Source organism: Schistocerca cancellata, chromosome 4 (assembly GCF_023864275.1).
Source record: "Schistocerca cancellata isolate TAMUIC-IGC-003103 chromosome 4, iqSchCanc2.1, whole genome shotgun sequence".
In the NCBI taxonomy this organism is placed as follows: Eukaryota; Metazoa; Arthropoda; class Insecta; order Orthoptera; family Acrididae; genus Schistocerca; species Schistocerca cancellata.
Window position 1 is genome coordinate 158,487,908 of NC_064629.1, and position 19,802 is coordinate 158,507,709.

Consider the following 19,802-nt stretch of genomic DNA (forward strand, 5'->3'; position numbering starts at 1 on the left):
AAACACGTCCAGTGCGACTATATTGCGAATTAGTGAAATTTTCCTTGGCAAATTGATCTCCAGGAGGGGTGACATAAACTGAACATCACGCATTTTATATTTGAGCCCCGTGGATTTTTTCTAATGGGATATGACAAATCTAAAGTGTATGTCAATAATCCGACTTCTCTGGAGTAATTAAAAGAAAATATCTTTAGCGAATTGGCAGACGTCCCCGTGTCTACATGCCGAGCCATCAAGAAAAATTTTGTTCATTATTTAAATGAGTGCCGCAGGCATGCTGGTTTGCATTTAAATGAGATTATTTTTAAGAAATAAATTTCTTAACTGTATATTTCAATAATAAATAACGATTTTGTCGATATACTGCAATCTCTATTTTAGTTCGAAACATCAAAAATATACTTTCTTTTGAGGCACTCTGTATATTAATGATTGGTAGACAACATTAACAGCAACCTCAGACTTTTCGCACCTGATGCAGTTATCTTAATTGAAAAAGAAGTGTGATAGGACCTTTACTGTTTACTATGTACAGGACAATTATAATTAAAGTTAAACTTTCAAACCGCTGTAGAAATAACACCACTGGCCAGGATGATGTCAAATTGCAACGGAATATTATCGGAGAAGGGGAAAACGTATAGCAGAGGAAAAATAAATAGTTACAAAATGTAGCAACAGATGGTGCTGTAAGCATCATAATGTAATAGTGGTCGACTACAAATGACAAATGAATCACACAACAATGCCTAAGGCGTACGTTTGACGTTAAACAAACTTTACTCCTCATTGCGCATGGATGTACAGGTATGATAATGTTAGTTACACAAGCGCATCCACCACGGCGAGGTCTTCTCACATTTGATGGGAAAAAACAGTTTTTAATTGTTCTGAGGCCAAAACCCGCATAAAAAAGCATCAATCACATCGGTTTTTAGTTGTCCTGAAGCCAAAAATCGCTTAAAAAGCATCAATCAAAATCAAATCGGATTATTAATTTCCATGTGACTGGCGCAAAACATGTTCAATATTCTGTTCAAATGGTTCAAATGGCTCTGAGCACTATGGGACTCAACATCTGAGGTCATCAGTCCCCTAGAACTTAGAACTACTTAAACCTATCTAACCTAAGGGCATCAGAAACATCCATGCCCGAGGCAAGATTCGAACCTGCGACCGTAGCGGTCGTAACCTGCGACCGTAGCGGTCGCGCGGTTCCAGACTGTAGCGTCTAGAACCGATCGGCCACTACGGCCGGCCAATATTCTGTCCACCGTTTTCTGCAACAAGTTGAAATCGAGAAACATCATGTTCAACAACTGATCGAAGTGTTTCCGGGATCACGTTCGGAATGTGTTGCGCAATGCGTGCCTTTAGTGCAACTAAGTTTGCAATCGGAACACTGAACACATCTTTCAGATAGCCCCACAGCCAGAAGTCACACGGATTAAGATCAGGTGATCGGGACGGCCAGGCTGTAGAGAAATGGCGGCTAATAATTCTAGAATTTCCGAAATGGCGCTTCAGCAGCTGCTTAGCTGGATTTGCAATGTGCAGAGGTGCGCCATCTTGCAGAAAAATGACCCCATCCACACATCCACGCTGTTGGAGAGCTCGAATGACGTGGTTGCGCAAAGACACTCATAGCGTTTGCTATTGACGGTACAGGTAACAGGCCCGGAAGCACCCGTATTTTCGAAAAATATGGCCCTATGATAAATGGTGCCGTAAACCCGCACCACACAGTGACCTTTTCAGGATGAAGTGGTACTGGTTGAGTTGCGTGTGGATTTTTCGTTGCCCATATTCGACAAGTCTGTGTATGGACATGTCTTGTCAGATGAAAGTGGGCTTCGTCTGTCCACAAAATCTTCCACGGCCAGTCATTGTCCACTTCGATGCGAGCAAGAAACTCTAAAGCAAAGGTCTCTCTTGCTAGCAGGTCAACAGGAAGCAACTCGTGCACATGGGCAATTTTAAATAGATACCAAAGAAGGATGTTTCGTAGGATTTTACACTCCGTGCTCACTGGTATGTCCAGTGTTTGGGCGATTATTCGTGCACTATACGTTTGCACACCACCACTCGTCTCCCACTGCATTGCTGTGGCCACTGCTTCCACTGACGTCGAATCAATTCATTTCCTCCCTCTACCAGGTTGCACACCAAAAAAACCCGTCTTTTCGAATTTCCGAATCATTTCTCCAGACCCACGGCAGTCATCGAACCAACGCCTATTTTCAAATCCTTCAGTGTCTGTAACTTCTGCAGAGCGACGAGTGCAATACAGCTTTTCAAGCAGAGCGCGATCCTGCATTGAGACGGTCGTGGCGAACGTCGCAGGGGCGAAAGAAGGAAAAGCCGTGTACCCGACGTGTTTATAGCAACTTCAATGGGTCGCGCGCATGACAGGTGTTTTCATTTATGTATTCTGAGATATACAGCGTCAACTGTTGATCAATTTTCACACTATTTTCTTTCTTCTGCCATACGTTTCCCCCCTTCTCCGATAATATTCCGTTGCAATTTGGCGTCATTTTGACGAGGGGTGTTATTTCTACAGCGTTTTGAAAGTTTAACTCTAATTATATTTACTCTGTATATAACGATGCGTCCGAAGCACTTTAAGGCCTTTCACAAATGATGCGGTTGTCTATAACAAAGTAGCAACACCAGAAGAAAATAACGATTTGCAGGAGGACCTATGGTCCTCTATTATGCCCATCCCGCCTGGATCTCCGCCCCTCCTACCTTCTACAAGTCGCTTCAAATCCTGGAATGCCATGCGCTCCGCCTCGCCTATCGCATCTGCCTCCCTTCCCCCACGCAGATCCTCTACGACTTGATTCCTTTCCCACACCTCCTCCTCTTCCTTGAATGGATACGGATCCTTTACACATCCCGTAAACCTGATCCCCCTCACCCGCTAGTCTCTCCCATCCTTTCCCACTCCCGTCCGCTGCCGCGCCTGTACACCTGCATCCCACCCGCTCGCCATCTCTCCACTCTCCATACTCTCGCCCAAGGTCGCTTCCGCCAACTCTCCCTCCCTGATGATGCCCTCGCCCCCTCCATCTACCCCTCCATCTACCCCTCCTACCAGCTTTGATCCTCCCCTTCCTCCTCGTGTGTTTTTTCTCCAGGGCACCCACTTCCCCATCTCTACCTCCTCCCTTCCTCCCCCTCCTCTTTCCCTCCCCTCCCCCCTCCATGGGCTTCCACACACACCCCCTGCCCTCTCCCCTCCCCCACCCGTCGCTTTCTCGCTCGAGTCCGCAGAGGCTGAGTCCGTTATCAGCGCGTTACATAACGAAGGTCACGCGTTCTCTATATAAGCGGGCAGTGCACGCCAGCGGAATCATTCCGCTGTGAGCTCTATCTGCAGCAGCACTGAAGCACTACGCCTCGTCGATGTGCGTATCGTCAACGTCGCCATCGCATGCCAGTGTACAAACACATAATAAGCCTCGAGAATAAATTGGGCACAAATGGAACTGCACAAACTGTCATATAGAATGGACCCATTTTTTTCCGTGGATGTCGAGTTAATTTCAGTCTTGACGTTCCCACAGGGAGTACTGGAAGCGGATTGTTTACTCTCGCTATCGTCCGATGTGAGAATGCCTCTCAACCTGGACCCGAATCATTTGCCGACCGAGATGTCATCGCTGATGACCTCAGATGTTAAATCCCATAGTGCTCAGAACCATTTGAACCATTTCACGTATGGTGATCCGAGAGGCCAGAAACAACGGACAAGTTCTTGATGTCCACCTCTCACAATCCAGTCTATCATTTATATTGTGCTCTAGACGCCATGTTGCTACACCACTGGCCATTAAAATTGCTACACCACGAAGATGACGTACTACAGACGCGAAATTTAACCGACAGGAAGAAGATGCTGTGATATGCAAATGATTTGCTTTTCAAAGCATTCACACAAGGTTGGCGCCGGTGGCGACACCTACAACGTGGACATGAGGAAAGTTTCCAACCGATTTCTCATACGCAAACAGCAGTTGACCGGCGTTGCCTGGTGAAACGTTGTTGTGATGCCTCGTGTAAGGAGGAGAAATGCGTACCATCACGTTTCCGACTTTGATAAAGATCGGATTGTAGCCTATCGCGATTGTGGTTTATCGTATCGCCACATTGCTGCTCGCGTTGGTCGAGATCCAGTGACTGTTAGCAGAATGTGGAATCGGTGGGTTCAGGAGGGTAATACGGAACGCCGTACTGGATGCCAACGGCCTCATAACACTAGCAGTCGAGATGACAGGCATCTTATCCCCATGGCTGTAACGGATCGTGCAGCCACGTCTCGATCCCTGAGTCAACAGATGGGGACGTTAGCAAGACGACAACCATCTGCACGAACAGTTCGACGACGTTTGCAGCAGCATTGACTATCAGCTCGGAGACCATGGCTGCGGTTACCCTTGACGCTGCATCACAGATAGGAGCGCCTTTGTTGGTGTACTCAACGACGAACCAGGGTGCACCAATGGCAAAACGTCATTTTTTCAGATGAATCCAGGTTCTGTTTACAGCATCATGATGGTCGCATCCGTGTTTGGCGACATCGCGGTGAACGCACATTGGAAGCGTCTATTCGTCATCGCCATACTGGCGTATCACCCGGCGTGATGGTATGGGGTGCCATTGGTTACACGTCTCGGTCACCTCTTGTTCGCATTGACGTCTCTTTGAACAGTGGACGTTACATTTCAGATATGTTACGACCCGTGGCTCTACCCTTCATAGATCCCTGCGAAACCCTACATTTCAGCAGGATAATGCACGACCGCATGTTGCAGGTCCTGTACGGTCCTTTCGGGATACAGAAAACGTTCGATTGCTGCCCTGGGCAGCACATTCTCCAGATCTCTCACCAATTGAAAACGTCTGGTCAATGGTGGCCGAGCAAAAGGCTCGTCACAATACGCCTGTCACTACTCTTGATGAACTGTGGCCTCGTGTTGAAGCTGCATGGGCAGCTGTACCTGTACACGCCACCGAAGATCTGTTTGATTCAATGTCCAGGCGTATCAAGGCCGTTATTACGGCCAGAGGTGGTTGTTCTGAGTACTGATTTCTCAGGCTCTATGCGCCCAAGTTGCGTGAAAATGTAATCACATGTCAGTTCTAGTATACTATATTTATCCAATGAATACCCGTTTATCATCTGCATTTCTTCTTGGTGTAGCAATTTTAATGGCCAGTAGAGTAAATACCTGCATGGTCATCTAGGCATCACGTTCCTCCTGACGTTTATGAATGATACATAAGGACGGGTATTAAGCATCCATTCGCCAGTTGAGATTTAGATGTCAATGTCGTACAATCTGACTTTAAAAGAACGATCATCTGTATTAAGAGCGAATTACTTCTCACTAGTTGATTTAAGCATCGGAAATTGTAGTATCGCTCTGATTGGACTGGAGACATACAACACCAGCCCAAATATCACAGAGGTTAACACTAAACTGCATCTGGAAATTAGTGGTAAAAATGAAATTGTGGGAAACTGAACCTGGTGCATACCGTATTGACGATTTGAAAGAAGTTTTCGAATTGTCCGGTAAAGGGTTTGAGCTCCGTGTAAACATCAGTATACTTAAATCTGAAATTAGGACGGTGAATGCATCTTTTGACTTCAAGTATAAAGATTCAGTAGGACTACTACTGTGTTTCACAAAGGGACAGGTTTTGAAGACGGATCCGAGCAAATTTTACAAGTCTGATCAGACATGGATATTCTCCCTGTCAGTACAAACCGAGTTGAGTGTAACATTGCAACGAATCCATATCTCGACGAAAGAGTGTTTCATGGAATTTAGGATTATTCTCATCAGTGGGAACAGGGTATAAAATTGTTGAGACTTCTACCAACGTTATATACCTTCCTGAGACAGTTCAGCCATTGGACTACCTGGAACTGCGTATTGTGGACCAGAACAACCAACTTGTCGAATTTCGTGGTGAGGAAATCATTGTACGACTACATCTAAGACAGGATGGGCGCACAGCACAGCACTTCGCAGCAGACTGCAAGTTGATAACACGTGCGAACTACGTGTTTCTTAAATCAGGAGGCTTGAAACCTCGCATTGACGCGTCGTCAATATATTTCGCCCAGTGGAATGTGACGAGCGAATCATACGCCAGGAATACTTCTCGCATAAACCCTATGCTTCAACGACATTTAATAAGAACAATGAAATTAGGATTGTCATCCAGCACCAAGACGCTTTAACTCTTCCATGGGAGAGTTTCATATATTTGGTTGTATCATTTAAGAAACAGGATGGTAGTAATACAGTGGGATCAAAGCTTACACGTAAGGTTTTGGCATTCTTGTTCCAGGATATACGTCATGAACGTAATACTGGCATACCACCAACCCTTAAAACATATGTCTCATCATCATCACCCACGGATTTGAATGGTTTAGAAAATGGAGGATGGTTTATAGACGAGCCTGAGGGCAGAACAGCAAAAGAGTACGTCGGTTTACCGCATGCATACCTCTGGAAATGCTTATGGAGTACTTTGAGAACATGAAGCGAATTATTATGAATGCTAAAGAGGAACTTTTTCTGGTACGGAGTGTAACTGATAGCGACTCATACATTTAAGGAGCTCAAAAGGAGAATCAGATGATCATCAATAAAACTATATGGAAAATGCCACGCATCACTGTGGCAGACAAGGAGCGTTTGAAACTTTTAAAAGTTTTGTATACTGGTACATGTCTGCCAAGATAGATACTGCCTATAGGAAAATTAAAGAGACCTTTGGAGAAAAGAGAACCACTTGCATGAATATCAAGAGATCAGTTGGAAACCCAGTTCTAAGCAAAGAAGGGAAAGAAGAAAGGTGGAAGGAGTATATAGAGGGTCATTACAGGGGCGATGTTTTTGAGGACAATATGGAACTGGAAGAGGATGTAGATGAAGATGAAATGGGAGATATGATACTGCGTGAAGAGTTTGACAGAGCACTGAAAGACCTAAGTCAAAACAAGGCCCCGGGAGTAGACAACATTCCACTGGAACTACGGACGGTCTTGGGAGAGCCAGTCCTGACAAAACTCTACCATCTGGTGAGCAAGATGTATCAGACAGGCGAAATACCCTCAGACTTCAAGAAGAATATAATAATTCCAATCCCAAAGAAAGCAGGTGTTGACAGATGTGAAAATTACCGAACTATCAGTTTAATAAGTCACAGCTGCAAAACACTAACACGAATTCTTTACAGACGAATGGAAAAACTGGTAGAAGCCGACCTCGGGGAAGATCAGTTCGGATTCCGAAGATTGTTGGAACACGTGAGGCAATACTGACCTTACGACTTATCTTAGAAGAAAGATTAAGGAACGGCAAACCTACATTTCTAGCATTTGTAGACTTAGAGAAAGCTTTTGACAATGTTGACTGGAATATTCTCTTTCAAATTCTGAAGGTGGCAGGGGTAAAATACAGGGAGCGAAAGGCTATTTACAGTTTGTACAGAAACCAGATGGCAGTTATAAGAGTCAAGGGACATGAAAGGGAAGCAGTGGTTGGGAAGGGAGTGAGACAGGGTTGTAGCCTATCCCCGATGCCATTCAATCTGTATATTGAGCAAGCAGTAAAGGAAACAAAAGAAAAGTTCGGAGTAGGTATTAAAATCCATGGAGAAGAAATAAAAACTTTTAGGTTCGCCGATGACATTGTAATTCTGTCAGAGACAGCAAAAGACTTGGAAGAGCAGTTGAAGGGAATGGACAGTGTCTTAAAACGAGGGTATATCGTGAACATCAACAAAAGCAAAAAGAGGATAATGGAATGTAGTCGAATTAAGTCGGGTGATGCTTAGGGAATTAGATTAGGAAATGAGACACTTGAAGTAGTAAAGGAGTTTTGCTATTTGGGGAGCAAAATAACTGATGATGATCGAAGTAGAGAGGATATAAAATGTAGACTGGAAATGGCAAGGAAAGCGTTTTTGAAGAAGAGAAATTTGTTAACACCGGGTATTGATTTAAGTGTCAGGAAGTCGTTTGTGAAAGTATTTGTATGGAGTGTAGCCATGTATGGAAGTGAAACATGGACGATAAATAGTTTGGACAAGAAGAGAATAGAAGCTTTCGAAATGTGGTGCTACAGAAGAATGCTGAAGATGAGATGGGTAGATCACAGAACTAATGAGGAGGTATTGAATAGAATTGAGAGAAGAGGAGTTTGTGGCACAACTTGACTAGAAGAAGGGATCAGTTGGTAGGACATGTTCTGAGGCATCAAGGGATCACCAATTTAGTACTGGAGGGCAGCGTGGAGGGTAAAAATCGTAGAGGGAGACCAAGAGATGAACACACTAAGCAGATTCAGAAGGATGTAGGCAGCAGTAGGTACTGGGAGATGAAGAAGCTTGCTCAGGATAGAGTAGCATGGAGAGCTGCATCAAACCAGTCTCAGGACTGAAGACCACAACAACAACAACATGTCTGCCACTAACTTTAATGACAGCAGGCAGACAAATATTGGCTATTAAAACCTTCGTGTAGCTGGAAGCACCGGGATTCATCATACTTGCATTTTAGACCAACAGGAGGGGGAATTTAGAACATGATTCCATCGAATTTGACAATTTTAATTTAATTAATGCCAGAGTCTACTTAAATGACAATTTACTGCTACAGTGGGACCAGAATGTATATAGTCAAGCATTTGACATGTATGCAAGGTTCCGTGCTTCTTACTATGGAGAGGAAGGATGGCTACTCAGTTCACGGGAATTCAAGGAGCTGCCGCCAGTCATCGTAATAGACTGTTCTAAACAGAGTGAGATAATTAAATCAGGACCAATAGATGTACGAGTCGAATCTGATTCCTCATCAAATTTCCCAGTACATACTGCAGCGGCTGCTCTAGTTCTACATGATCGTGTGATTAACTATAGCCCACTTACTAGTGTTGTGCAGCGTGCTGTACAATTGACCAAGTGTTGTGTCATCGTTGATGATACTCATGTTTTTTATGATGACGAGTGCAGACAATTCCTGTTTAAAGATTTTGCATTCATAGCATACACAGAATACGCTGGTAAAATAGAGATATTCTTAGCAAGAATTGCATCACCTTGCCTTTCAAAGATGTGAAGTGTGCTAAAACACTGAGGAGTGCAAAGTGGTTAATATGTTTCTCCCATGGAATCCACTGAGATGATCCTGGTGTATCTTATAAAGATATGATGACTTCACTTCGAATATTCGATCATCCTGATACTATCATCTACTTCTAAGGCGAGGAAAAAATCACGTGGCTGCAGCGAATCTTCAAGTTAGCATCTATTCAAGACTTGGAATTCTACGGGTGGCCTGCTTTCCAACAGCTCGAGGAGAAGAAGATGTGTAAAAATAGTGTTGTGTCTGCTCACGAAAATCTAAAATTACTTTTAAGTTGGATTAATGAAAGTAGATGAATTTTGTACCTCACATTCTGTATTTTCTACGTAGCTTCCACTTAGATAGTATGTAGCTTTGCCAAGAACCTACGTCTGTGGCTTTGTTCAAGCGCAGATAATATAATTTCAATAGGTTTGCTTTATGTCTTTGGAAGTGGAAACGATCACGCGCCCTCTGTTTCCAAAAATTATACGTGCAGCACGATAGGCGAAATACCATGCAGTCATTACATTATTTTGTTTTCCGCCATATTATACGTCACCTCCCTCTGCTTCAAACTAATACCTTATGCATTTTGCACAGCCTTTATATACATTTGTAAGGGTACAAATTCGTGAAAAAACAACAAAAACATATGGTAAAGAATAACATTTTTTTATTCAGACGTAAATATTCACAGTAGTAATGCAGCTTTACGTATACAATGTTGTTTTTACAACACACGAAGTAACACTGCTTTTAAAGTCACAGTTCTTGTTAGTGTGTGAATATTTTTTTATTTACATTTCTTGGTTTTACTAATAATAGTACTGGGTAAAAAATGTTTTACTTTACATTCGAATACTGATTACAACTATTGCAGAGGTACAGTTTCTCTTACACTAATACTATTATTATTACTAGTGAAATTCCACCTAAGCAGAAGATTTAATTTATACGTTGAACTGGGTGACTCTAAAACATTTTCCACCTCAAGCAGCTGATCATCAATATTGGATTTTATTTATTATGGAACATCGACGCGAAATTTAAGCTGTAAGCTACACTACTGGCTGATTACCACGCAGTTCAGTACAGTTTAAACTACAAAGACAACAACGTGGCTAGGATGTAGTCACGGGAGTAAATATGTGACTTAATATACGCAATAAAGGAGCAGCAACTTTAAAAATAAGAACCATCACAACAAACATTGTCGAGCCAGGCTCTCCCGCACGTCTAACAAAGCGAAATGCATCAGGACGTCTCCAAAGAAATGCCAAACAAAATTTTTAAATGTGCGAAATCTGTCCGACGTGGAAAGTAGAGAATAAGAGAGAGCAAGAGCAGTGGAGCTGGGGCAGATGATGTAAGCATTTTAGTATTAATAGCGTATTTTATAAAACCCGATAAAATCTGCGAAAAGTGATTTTTAGTACATTTTCTCTGGTATTGTCAACTGCAGCCTATGTAGTGTTCCTCTAGCAGCAGTTCTCTGTTGAAACCATCGACTAGTCCAGAATCTCCTATTTTACGAGCGTCCATTTTTGTGAACAAAGTGTGTGGTTTACGTCCAGATACAGTCGATTACAGCCGCTGGAGAGCGTTGTAGTCGCAAAGCACGATGAGGAGCACGTTCCGTGAGATGTAACAGGACATACAGCATCTGGCGTGCTTCGCAATGAGAAACACGTCACGTGCGATGACCGCTCGAGTAAGTATGACCTACACAAGACACGTGGGGGTTACTGAACATGTACAATACTAAGCACGATGTATGGTCACAGATTTGTTTGTCTCTATGAAAATGTGTCGAGAAGACGCTGAAAACTCTGAGCTGGCAGACGACTGGAGATAGACACCAGTTACCACAAGAAGATGGTGTAGACTGAAATAATGAATTAAAATTTGTATCCGCTCCAGGATTCGATCCTGGGTCTCGTGCTTAGGAGGCAGATGCGCTAGGCAGTGTGCCACACTGGCACTATGGATACAAGGGCAGTGTGGTGCAGTGGCTAGCGTATCTGCCTCCTAAGCACGAGACCCAGGCTCGTATCCTGATGCTGGTAATAACTGTAATTTATTGCTTCAGTCTACGTGAGACTCAATATGTCTCAAGAATATCAACTATTTATAAATAGTATCCTGAGAAGGTCTATTTAAAAAGTTTCAAGAACCAGCATTACACGAGGAATCTAGAAATGTACCACAACCCTCATGTGGACCGCTCCTGCAGAGACAAAATTAGAGGAATTGCAGCGCGCACAGAGGCATTTAAGCAATCATTCTTACTGCGCTCTATTTGTGAATGGAATGGGAAGAAATGTGTGAATTCGTAAGGGACCAAACTGTTGAGCTCATCGGTCCCTAGACTTACACACTATTTAAATTAACTGCGCTCTATTTGTGAATGGAATGGGAAGAAATGTGTGAATTCGTAAGGGACCAAACTGTTGAGCTCATCGGTCCCTAGACTTACACACTATTTAAATTAACTTACGCTAAGGACAACACACACACACCCATACCGCGGGTGACTCGAACCTCTGGCGGGAGGGGCCGCGCGATTCGTGACATGGCGCCTCTAATAAAAAGGGGATAGGTCTGATGTCAACAACAACTGCCCAATCTCTCTTCTGATTACCTTATCCAAAATTCTTGAAAAAGTAATGTATTGTAGAGTAGTTTCACACCTTTGTAAAAATAAAGGTTTAACAAAATGTCAGTCTGGTTTCCAGAAGGGTTTTTCAACGGAAAGTGCTATATATACTTTCACTAATGAAATATTAAATGCTCTGAGTAACCGGAAGTCACCCGTTGGGATTTTTTGTGATCTATCAAAGGCTTTTGATTGTGTAAATCATGGAATACTTCTAGATAAGCTCAAGTACTGTGGTATGAATGGGACAGTGCTCAAATGGTTTAAATCATACCTAACTGGAAGAGTGCAGAAAGTTGAAATAAACAGTTCATATAATATGCAAAAAACTGGTGATTTCTCAAACTTGGGAACAATCAAGAATGGGTTGCCGCAAGGTTCGGTCTTGGGTCCTCTGCTGTTGTTAATATATATTAATGACTTGCCATTCTATATTCACGAAGATGCAAAGCTGGGACTTTTTGCCGATGATACAAGTATAGCTATCACACCCGACAGACAAGAATTAACTGGTGAAATGGTAAACGATGTTTTTCAGAAAATCTGCAAATGGGCTCTCATTAAAATTTGACAAAACACGGTATATACAGTTCCACACAGTAAATGGAATGACACCATTAATAAATATAGACTTCGATCAGAAATCGGTAGATAAGGTAAAATATTCAAAATTTCTGGGTGTATGCATTGATGAGGAGTTGAACTGGAAAAAACACACTGAGGATCATTGCAAATTTTGGCGATATACATCTGAGTAAATTAGCTTACCACGCCCATTGCCGGCCGCGGTGGTCTAGCGGTTCTAGGCGCTCAGTCCGGAACTGCGTGACTGCTACGGTCGCAGGTTCGAATCCTGCCTCGGGCATGGATGTGTGTGATGTCCTTAGGTTAGTAAGGTTTAAGTAGTTCTTAGGGGACTGATGACCACAGATGTTAAGTCCCATAGTGCTCAGAGCCATTTGAACCATTTGAACCACGCCCATTTTCATTCTCTGCTTTTGTATGGCATCATATTCTGGGGTAACTCATCATTGAGTAAAAGAGTGTTCATTGCACAAAAGCGTGTAATCAGAATAATTGCTGGAGCTCATCCAAGATCATCCTGCAGACATTTACTTAAAGAGCTAGAGATCTTCACTGTAGCCTCACAATATATATATTCACTTATGAAATTTGTTATTAACAATCCGAACGAATTCAAAAGTAATAGCATCGCACATGGCTACAACACTAGGAGAAAGAATGATCTTCACTACTCAAGGTTAAATCTAACTTTGGCTCAGAAGGGGGTAAATTATGTTGCCACAAAAGTCTTTGGTCACTTACCTAATAGCATAAAAAGTCTGACAGATAGCCATATAGCATTTAAAAGGAAATTAAAAGAATTTCTTAATGGCAACTCCTTCTACTCATTAGATGAATTTTTGAATGTAGTAAGCGGGTAATTTCCCCAACCCCCACAAAAAAGTCATGTAATATTTTGTGTTATGAATAGACATCTTCTATTAACCTGACATGTTCCACATCATTACGAAGTGTCGTATTCATGATCCATGGAGCAAGTACTAATCTAATCTAACCGCGCGGCGGAATGAGAAGAAGTAAGTGGTATAGTGGCAAGTATCCTCTACTGTGATCTTCAAAGTGATCCGCAGGATGTAGATGTAGATATATTGTAATGTTGTAACTCTAATTTTCTTAGCTGATGTGTAATGTTGTAACTCTAATTTGGTATGCTGAAATCGGAGCTAATAGACAATGAAAGTGGGTTAAAAGCCGTGATCTGTCTGGGGACGTTAACCGTGGATTACTGGGCAACTGTTTCATCAGATATTTAATCTAGGTTTACCAAGCAGACTAACATTAATGATAATCTTTTAATAGTCATACAAAACCGGTAATATATATATACAAAAAGGAGAATTTAAATAAAAAGAAAGAAATCAGTTTATATTTGGAAATTTATTTTAAGATTGTTCATTGAAATTTCAGCATATTATACGTGAGTTATAACTGAGCTGGTGCCTTATTTACGATTGAAAAAATGTGAGATTGTAATCTTACGGAACACATAAAATATGGAGCCAAGATTGGGAGACTGCATACAACACTGCATTCATAAAATAACACACGAAGAACATTGAAACATAAGCAAGAAGAAATTAACCACAACCAACAGATTCAGTTTCTACCCAAAGAAATTACGTTCATACCACAATCCTGTCCGTCATGTAATTACCACACACTGGTATACTAAATTCATATTAACTCTTTGTGAAGTCTTCGCAAAAAGAATAGCTGAGGGCTACTTTGATGACTACACCACATGCTTCACGTGGTCAACTTGGTTTACACAAAGCGTACAACTCCACAATAATTTTGATAATTAAAATACATTAGATCGAAAAGCAATTGACAAAAGAAAAACCTTGAACTGGTTACTAACGTCTTACTATTAACCTGATGGGTCAAACAGTTATATAAGCACGTGGTAGTGGTCTCGCAAAGTACACCCCACGTGGGCTGAACATAAAGAAAAGTTGCTATATTGAAAATATAGTCAAGACGAGACGTTATAATCACACAAGCATTCGCATTTAAGATTGATCTTAGTTAGAGTTACTGATCAACACGTAGTTCCACTTTACTCACAAAGTAGTAACAAAGCAATTACCGGAAAATAATCTGAACTTCACACGAGAATTATATTGCGCTGCAATTTAAGATAACATCGGATATTTTAGACCTAAACCCGAAATAAAGGTGATTAAATTTTCAGTTAGGCTGAACTTAAGAAATCCATTGTCCTACGGACTTAACAGACACGCGCTTAGCCGGAGATCTTACCACTTCAGACGCTCGCCACGGCCACACTGCAACTGCCCTACTGCCGAGCGTGCTTTCTGAGGGTGGCTCACAAAGACCAACGGAAGTGGCCAGAGGGGCAGCTTCCTATACCAACATGACAACGGACGGACAGGACCATACTAAGGATAGAAACCTCTTTGCTTTTAGGAAGCGTAGCTACCTGTTCCGACGTTGGTCCTACTGTTCTCTAGCAGACAGCCTTGTCTGCTACCCTCAAGCATGCAACTAGAAATACATATGCTCATTCATCCTCTCACACAAAAGGGAAGGGGGATGACAGTATCTTATCATATACAGTATATAAAAGAAAGCGGATGTAGGTTCCGTATGAGACTGTGTGACATGAATTACATATAAGAATTACCTATAAACTGTGCTTTAAAGTGTAGTAGTGTGACAGATCGTTCTTGTTTATGTGTAAAAGTAACACGTTCCACTGCTCAGTCTCCTCCCAGATAGTCAGAAACGCCACAGTACATTTAGAAGAGGAATTTATTCCATAAATGGCAACAGATTTAAGAAATTAAACATGAAAGGAATCCAACAGAGACCTTTCAATATTTTAGTTACATTTTCAAATGAGCTGTCACAGTGATTAAGACCTTGAACTCATCTTCGTCACGAATTTACTCCGAAACTCCTTTCAGCCGTCCTAATTCAGATATTCTGTGGTTTCCACAAATTCTACATGTGAATGTAAGGCTCGTTCTTCCAGTAAGGCAACAGGCAATTTTGCTGCATTTCCTGGTTTAGCTGTACTTGCAGTGTGTCTAACGATGCTAACAATAAGGTACGAACAATAGGCATAAAGTTTTAGTTACCACCACGAAAAAATCAAGCTTTGACCATTGAATTTGGTGATGGTGTTAGGCCTGCTGTCCATATTCACCCTTCAATACGATACTTTTTTTTTTTTTTTTTTTCAAACGATGAGTGACGAGGTGGAAACCTTGGTAGTGGGATAGTGCGTGTTTGGTGTCCAAGAAACGTTCCATCTCGAAAATCACCTAATTATCATTCTGGAAATGTCTGCCACACAATGGTTTCTCCATGCGAGGAAAGAAGAAGAAGTGACCTGGAGTCATGTAACAAAAATACGATGGGGGTGGGGAGAAAGAATTTGATAACGCAGAGAAGTAGCCTGTGTGACTATGTCTTGAGCGGATTGGGCTGGGGCGATGTCGTGGACCAAAAACATCCCCTTGGACAACTTCCAAAGAAATTTCCTCTTGACAGCCTCCCGTAACCTAGTCAGAAGATTTTGGTAACATGCTCTCGTAACGGTTTGCCCTTTACAAGCATAATGTCTTAGCACGATACCGTGGCAATCTCAAAAACACACAGCCTTGCCTTGTTCAGTGATGGTTTGGTATTCGACTATTTCGACAGTGGTGAATCCACATGTTTCCATTGCTCGCTCTGCTCCTTAGGCACGGGGTCATAGTAATATAACCAGCACTCACCCATTGTGATTTGTCGGCTAAGGTAGTCATCTGGATTGGCATGACGTAGCTGCATATTTGCCATTAACGCCTCGGTTCGGCAGGTATTTTGAATGGCTGTCAGCAGCCGGCTACCTTCCCGCCGACAACGTCTGTGTTCAGAACGTCGTGCACGATGTTGAAAACTGATACATGAATTATTTTTAACTTTTTCCACTATTTCAACGATTATGATACGCTGATTTTCGAGAACCAGAGCCTTCTCTAGCGATTCCAGGTTCTTCGCAGAGAGATGGTGTACCGCTTTATTCTACGTCGTTCAGATATGTTTGATCATACTGGATACTTCTGCGCCATCTAACTTCTGTATCGTATCAAGGACGCCCATATCCGTGGAAAAGTGTGTGTGGGGGAGGGGGGGGGGGTGTCTGCGGCCCCCCTTCAGATCTCATGGAAAGGAGAAAATATAGTGTAATAAGGTTTTTTCAATAATATAAGTGAAAAGTCGGTATTACGCAGTTTTATAACAGGGTCGGAAATGGAATTCTTTTTATGGCTGCTTAAAAGTCGCCATTCATCTTCCAAAATATTAAAAACACTCCATATAGTTGGGTTTTACTCCCCCACCCCTACCCCCTTACCAACTGTCGTATGGGCGCTCTTGTATCGTATGACGGTGCATTGTTGGTGTACACTGGTAGGGAAAGAAACATAAATGGATATTTAAGAGAGAAAATTGGAGCCTACGACTTACCATTTTTTGTTTTGTTTGGTTGTCTGTTTTGTACAAAATCAGAGCCGCACTGTACTCAATGTTAGGCAGTTGTGTATTTTATATCCTTACAGAATAAAAATTGCATTTTATAAGTAATAAAAATTAGTCGATCGCATAACTTTTATGTAACGCTTTTATGTAACTAAAGCCATTACTTTTGATGCAAGTACAGTTTACATGTAGACCCGCCAGGTTAGCCGTGAGTGCTAATGCGCTGCTTCCTACACTCGGGTGGGCGCGCCGGCCCCGGATCGAATCCATCCGGCGGATTGACGACGTGGGCTGGTATGTCGGCCAGCCTGCATGTGGTTTTTAGGCGGTTTTCCACATCCCGCTAGGTAAATACCGGGCTGGTCCCCACACCCCGCCTGAGTTACACGACACGCAGACATTTGTAACACTTCAGCACTATTTCATGGTTTACACGCAGACAGCTGGGGTACAACTGATTCCGTTCTGGGGGGTATGGGGTGGCGGCAGGAAGGGCATCCGGCCACCCCTTTAAATTAAGCTTGCCGAATCCGTTGTAACCACGCCGACCCTGCGAACATTGCGGGCCAAAATGGTTAAAATGGCTCTGAGGACTATGGGACTCAACATCTGAGGTCATCAGTCCCCTAGAACTTAGAACTACATCACACACATCCATGTCCGAGGCAGGATTCGAGCCTGCGACTGTAGTGGTCGCGCGGTTCCAGACTGTAGCGCCTAGAACCGCTCGGCCGCTCCGACCGGCTTATGAATAACAGAAACATGTTTTATATAAGGTCGATGAAGTATTTAAGCGATGTTTGATATATTTTGTTTTGCATTTTTTGTTATTTTATGTTTTGTTGAGAAAATAGTTTTATAGCGCTGTATCATAAATCTGTATTTATTTGCCTACAACATCCCTCTGTTTCACATTACAAATCAACAATTTTCAAGTAAAACATGAATTTAAGGTTGGAAATTTCAGTTTTGTTATAAATACTGTTTATTCTTATCTAACAGATGGAAGGGTAACTATGTAGAACAAAAATGTTCCCTAAGTTACTCAGGCCTTTATATAGCCTCACTCAGTTTCTAGACAGTTCACCGCTTCCAGTTTTTAGGGGAACCTAGTAGGACACTGATAGCGTACGTAAAAGGACAGTTATTGTGAGGTACCGCCCAACAGCTGTGCGACACACCCAACATACATGTAATGCAGGTATGACCTTAACTGAACAAACCTACTAGCAAAACTATTATAGTGTACGCTTACTTTTCGTAGTCTACAGAAGTCTACAGTGGTTTTTATCTCTAATCAGAACTGCAAACACGCACCTGCAAACAAACAAATAGTTAACTGCAGAATTTAATTATTCGGTACGATAATAAAAACTTTTTGACTACTTGGGTACGATAAACCAAAGTACGATGGATGAAGTTTTTATTTATTCATTTTATTTATTGCTTTAGCAGCCATCTGAGGACCACAGTCAGCTTACAACCATTATGAGAGTTGTTCTCATTTATTGCTGTCTTGATTTACACTAGTTGTTTTTCATCAGTGAACTGTGTCTGGCATGGCGTCCACCCGACTGTTTGGTACCAATAATCCATTCTCGTCTCGGAAAGACCTAAATGTATCTGCAGCTGTTCTGAAGATGTGTTAGTTTTCTTTTTGTGTCTTCTGGCTGCGTGCACATTTTCTCGAGATATTTTTTCGCGTTCATTTATCAGAGTATTCTTTTGAGTCAGTGATGTTGAAGATACATGGCAACGGCCTTGCCGCAGCAGAAACACCGGTTCCCGTCAGATCACCGAAGTTAAGCGCTGTCGGGCGTGGCCGGCACTTGGATGGGTGACCGTCCGGGCCGCCATGCGCTGTTGCCATTTTTCGGGGTGTACTCAGCCTCGTGATGCCAATTGAGGAGCTACTCGACAGAATAGTAGCCGCTCCGGCGGATTAGTGTCGAGGTCTGGTGTGCCGGCCAGTCTGTGTATGGTTTTTAAGGCAGTTTTCCATCTGCCTCGGCGAATGCTGGCTGGTTCCCCTTATTCTGCCTCAGTTACACTTTGTCGGCGATTGCTGCGCAAACACTTTCTCCACGTAAGCGTACACCATAATTACTCCACTACGCAAACATTGGGGTTACACTCGTCTGGTGTGAGACGTTCCCGGAGGGGTCCACTGGGGGCCGAACCGCCCAATAACCCTAGGTTCGGTGTGAGGCGGCGGTGGTGTGAGTGGACTGCTGTAGCCTGTTGTGGGATTGGGATGGCTCTGAGCACTATGGGACTTAACATCTTAGGTCATCAGTCCCCTAGAACTTAGAACTAATTAAACCTAACTAACCTAAGGCCATCACACACATCCATGCCCGAGGCAGGATTCGAACCTGCGACCGTAGCAGTCCCGCGGTTCCAGACTCCAATGTTGTGGGATTGTGTACCACTGTGGGCTCCGGCGGGGACAAAGCCTCTCCGTCTTTTCTAGGTCCCCAGTTCAATAAAATACAATTCAATTTATTTCTCAATTATTTTTTGCTATAACAGTGGGATTATAATTAGCAAAATCCACCAGTTTATTTGCGCTCGTCACAGCACTCCATTGTGGCGTTAGCATTATGTACTGGGGATGACAATAGTCATAGCAAACCTTCTAATATCGTGTCGGACCTTCTTTGCTCGGCATAGTGCCGCAAGTCGACGTGGCATGTACTCAACAAGTTGTTGGAAGCCCCTGCGGAAATGTTGAGGCATACCGCCTGTATAGCCATCCATAATTAAGAAAGTGTTGCCGGTGCATGATTTTATTCGCGCGTTGACCTCTCGTATATTTGCCATAAATGTTCGATAGGATTAATATCGGGAGATGTGGGTGGCCCAATAATTTCCCGAGTTTTCCAGGAAGTTCTTCCAACCAATCATGAA

At 42.7% G+C, this 19,802-nt stretch overlaps 1 protein-coding gene and 1 pseudogene across 1 annotated transcript in view; one reads left to right on the forward strand and one right to left on the reverse strand.

Annotated features, from left to right (window-relative positions):
• LOC126183441 (hyaluronidase-like) overlaps positions 1-19,802 on the reverse strand; it is a 268,965-nt gene that overhangs the window by 178,437 nt on the left and 70,726 nt on the right. The gene's annotated exons all lie outside the window — the stretch shown is intronic.
• LOC126185485 (5S ribosomal RNA) lies at positions 18,644-18,761 on the forward strand (annotated as a pseudogene).